The sequence below is a fragment of the Miscanthus floridulus genome, chromosome 11, assembly GCF_019320115.1.
Source record: "Miscanthus floridulus cultivar M001 chromosome 11, ASM1932011v1, whole genome shotgun sequence".
NCBI lineage: Eukaryota > Viridiplantae > Streptophyta > Magnoliopsida > Poales > Poaceae > Miscanthus > Miscanthus floridulus.
In genome coordinates this window covers 33,211,509-33,216,189 of record NC_089590.1, presented here as the reverse complement: position 1 = coordinate 33,216,189, position 4,681 = coordinate 33,211,509, and the positions used below count along the sequence as shown (strand labels likewise).

The window sequence follows — 4,681 nt, the reverse complement described above, 5'->3', positions numbered from 1 at the left end:
GGTGTCTTTTTCTTCTTTATTTATTTGCGGTGTCAATGCCGTCTATGGTCTAGCCCTGCATACTTTGTCCCCAGCAGCCATGTGAATGAGAAATTCCTTTGAGTATGTACGTGTTGAATAATGACTAATGCACGCACGCATGGAAAAGTTATTGTGTTGAATAATGACTAATGCACGCACGCATGGAAAAAAAGTTATTGCGTAATACAATAGGTAACTTATAACAAGTGTACAATGTGGATGACTGCTGACGTAAAATATTGATTGGTCTATATATAGAATAGAATAATCACGTGCCTGAAGTAAGGGATCGATCGATGCATACTTCTTACCTGTCTCGGATCGGTGCTTTGAGGAAATGTTAGGTGTTGAACGCGGTGAAAACAACTCAACTCGATTTTTGGTAGCATGTCAATGCTAACGAGGTTTCATACGAACATGCATGAATAAATACTTCATGCTTCTACAGTTATAATATACTACTACACCTGTCTTTTTTTCCCCTTTCAAAATGTCTCACTTTTTATGGCAAGGATCAAAACGTCTCATTTTTAATGCAATGGCGTTCTCCATAATTTCAATTCTCGCCGGATATGTACCCTCTAGGCTCGACTGATATAGCAAGAAAACTGTGAATCGCTAGCTGCTGCCTTAAAACAAAAAAAGGACGAGTTCAATCCTGACTGTTTGTATCCGAAAGCTATTTCCCTTAGCTTGCTGAATCTTTTTAAATTAAAAAGGAAATATTGAGATGGTGGACTTAATTAGATTAAGCACATTTTTTTAAGAATAACTGTATTTAAACACGTGTTAACCTACAGATCAAGCAATTTTAAAAGGGTGATACGAAATGATAAGCTGTCAGGTAATTTCTCACCGAATAATTGTCAATTAAGCAGCCAAATCACAGGTGGTAGACATTTAGTGTCACCTTCCCGGGAAGCGCAGGGCAACATTATTGCCAAATGGCATAAAGGGAGAAATAAACTAGCTAATGTCCCTTGAGCTGAAACGTAAGAGCAAGTTTAGACACGTGAAATATCTCTATCCTTGTATGAAAGCATTGCATACACACATACACACACACCCATCATTATTGAGCGTAATCAGGTTGGTTAATCAAAATCAGTAACACCCACCAATTCAGCAATGCGCCCAAGCAAGCAACCATTTCCTTGGAGCCAAAACCATCACCAGCAGACTATTTTTATTTATGTCAGGGGGGGGGGGGGGGGGGGGGGGGGGGGTCGGGGGGTACCGAATTAGGCAGCCAAGCAAAGCTTCAATTGTTAGCAAGACACCACCACCAATCACAATCAAAGCAAGGAAGCAAGGCTTTTATTTGTTGTTCTGCCAACCCCAGCCTGCAAATCAGAGGCACCCTAGGTGCTATGCTTCAATCTTACATGCATGTCAATGCCATGTTGGTGCCATGCCAAAACTATCTCAGCATCCAGCAAGATATCCATGTCACCAACCCTATGTGACTGGTGGTGTTACCAAACCATATATGAAGACACAAGGAACAAACCTGATGGCCCCACTCTCTCTCTCTTTCTCTCCTTTATTTATCAGGGACTGGGAAATAAAACCAGCAACGAATAATAAATCGAGCAACCAACCCAGAGGCCAAGCAAAGCAAAGCCAAGGAGGATGCAAATTGTACTGATGCATGGCTGGGGAAAAAAAGAAATCAAAGGCTGTCAAAGATACAGCACACACTAACCATAATCATGAATGGGCCCAATCCTCAGTGCCCCACCACCTCCCGGTTTCCCCTCACTCTCCAAAATTGAAGGAAACTGAAAAAACAGAAAGAAAAAAGAAGAAGAAGAAATGTGTGCCTCAAAAGCTGAGGAGAGAGAGGAAAAGGTGAGAAGAGAGAGAGAGTGGGAAAAAGGACAGGAGGGAGAAGGGTGGGGGGAGTTTAAAAGCCAAAAAGATGGCCAGCTCCTCCGCCTGCGCCACCCTCCACGTCGCCCAAAATAGCCTCGGCCGTCCGATCACGCGTTTGGTGGCCCAGATCGCTCGAAGCAACAGCTTCTGCGACAGCTTCTCAGCTTCGACCACTCTTTATTGGCATCCACTAGCTTCCCGTGTAATTCTCTCAGCATAATCCGGCTTCTGCTCTGGAGCCAATCCATCAAATATATACTGCGGCTTCCGATTTTGGGTCCAGATCCTTCTATAGGAAAAAAAAAGAGTCGGCCTCATCACTTCCCCGTTCTCCCCCACTCCTCCCGTGGCTCGCACGGATGCCGCCGCCGCCGCTCGCGCCTCCCCTTCCTCTCCTTCTCTCCCACGGCGATGCACCGGCTACGGCCACGCCGCTGGTCGCGGGGTGCGGGCGGAGCACAGCCCTGGCGCGGCGTGGCTGGCGAGGGCGCCGGTGTGGAGGCCGCCGAGCGTCCGCCGGCGCGGGCGGCTCGGCGACCACCCGGCGCGAGCAGACCCCAGGTAAAGGCGGCCTCCCTCCCTTGCTCCTCTTCTCCTTCACACTCCGGCGCTGGGGTCAACCGGAGATCTGCGTGCTTGTCGTCCACCTTTGCTGGGGTTCATCGGGGGCCTCCATGACTGGATCCAGTGCCTCCATGGCCGGATCCGTTAGTTCCCCCACAGGATATTTGGAATCACATGATCCACTGGTCCGTCGGCGTCTTAGGTAAGTAAATGGCCTTATCTCTTTGCGTTATGGTTAGGGGATGCACTGATATTTGGGGATTTTGATTTCTAGGGTTCTGGATTGGGCAAGAACAGGGGCATTTCTATGGTGCTCTATCTTCTCCTCTCTGTAGATCCATACTCCATCTTCTTTTTTCTATGGATGCAAATGGAGCAGCCAAGGTGAAAAAGATGCTATCGATCTCCGCCACCAGGTGCCTTACCCTCCTCCCTTTAAACTATGATGCTGGATGAAAATAGTGCAGATTAAAAACAGAACTGTGTTAGGATAAACCATAACACGGTTGCTTCACAGGTTGGCAACTTGCCAGATGCCTCATTTATAATAAGGAATGTTTCTTTTCGGTGCATGGAGCAGATACTGAGTCTAGAAAATTCAGTCTCAATCTCTTTTCTGCATATATCAGTGCCAGTGTATGTGTTTTTGTTTTTTGAAGCAGACATATTATAACACTGAGATGTCAATAATCTTGCGCTATCAAATTTGGTTTTTGTATACGGGAATCATACTAATAGCATGTTGTTACTGTTACTAACATCCTGAGTTTTGTATATGCCATGCTACACTATTCATGCCTATGGTCATTCCAGATATAGCAGTCCACATATTTGCCTCAGAAGTTAACTTTAAATATATGTGCTAATACTCTGGAGAGCTTGATAAGCTACATGCTTGCCACCCAAAGTTTAGCTTATCAATTCCTAATGGTCTTAGTTCACCTTCCTTTTGTCTTCAGGTTCTCAGGTAATATGTGGTTACCTTTTCTCAGGTGGCAGCTGCCAACGCAGGTCTCTCCATGACAAGATTTGTTGATGCCGGTTTTTATTGGAGAATTTGATGATTTCAGAGGAAGATTGATCATGTTTCTTGATTATTGGTATTTTCGCACCATCTCCTTTATCAGTTCTACCTATTTCCCGATACATTCGTAAATTCTAAGTTCTATGCAACTGCTTGCTGTCTAAGATGATGCAACGAAATTGACTAATTATCCAGTTAGTCCTTCGCTCTATCGTGTACCTCAAAAAATGCACAAAATGAAATCAAAAGAGATTTGTTGCGTCATCATATTTTTCGACGCCAATTCTAATATGGCTTTATTTTGTAGGTTGGGCTCCCTTAATCATCCAGGGGGAACACCTACTCAATCCTCGGGAGGACACCTAGGGTTCAGTTCATCGTTTTGGTATGTTATCCACTTTCTCTGCCTTCCTTAGATGTTAGTTTAGATTATTTCATAATAATAGATCGAAATGCTGCCTACTTATGTACTCATATATATGTCCTTTCCTTTGTTTTCTGTGTTCAAATAAGGTGTAATATGTGTTCAGATGGCATGAAGATATTCAGAATCAAATTCCAAATTGTTTTGGATATCTTATTGGATTTCGTAGTTTCCAGTTCCTCTAATTGAAGATGGTATCAAGTTTGAGCTGGTCCAAATATGCTTATCTAACTATCGTGCAGTACATGCTCCTTGCCGCTGCCGACCCACTTATGACTTATCTCAACATATACGCTGTATAAATAGTTGTACAACAGTACCGCTATTGTTTATTTATAGCTCATTGCTTTCCTGCAATTTGCGTCAATGTGAGCTATAGGATTTTGACCATCTAGAACGAACCATGCTGCCATTAAGGGACCCACTATGCATCGTTGTTCTATTTGTCCGATAAAGTCAAACAGCTATAAGGCCTTTTTCTTTTATCATGCATTATATTACCTTACAATCATTCCAGTTTATTACATCACACAGGCTAGCCATTCCATGCAGGACAGAACCAACATCTACTTGTTTTTTCAGTTGCCATGCATAGCGTTTTTATTACATGATAATTGAATCAATGTTCTGTTGTGAGCGACAACATTTCCAAAAATTCGTCGGCTACTACAGCACATATGCTTCGAATTCAGTAGTATAGTTGAAATGTTTAGAGTTTTCATAAATACAGGTCTAATGAGCTCCTGATTTTATTTTCTAGCTTCCTCCAATAT

General features: G+C 43.5%; 1 long non-coding RNA gene across 1 annotated transcript; it reads left to right on the top strand.

The window, feature by feature from the left end:
* Positions 1–2,019: 2,019 nt before the first annotated feature.
* On the top strand, positions 2,020–3,785 carry LOC136494769 (uncharacterized). The gene is made up of 3 exons (XR_010768695.1): positions 2,020–2,662; positions 2,735–2,876; positions 3,420–3,785. It is a non-coding gene; the product is annotated as an uncharacterized lncRNA (long non-coding RNA).
* Positions 3,786–4,681: the final 896 nt, after the last annotated feature.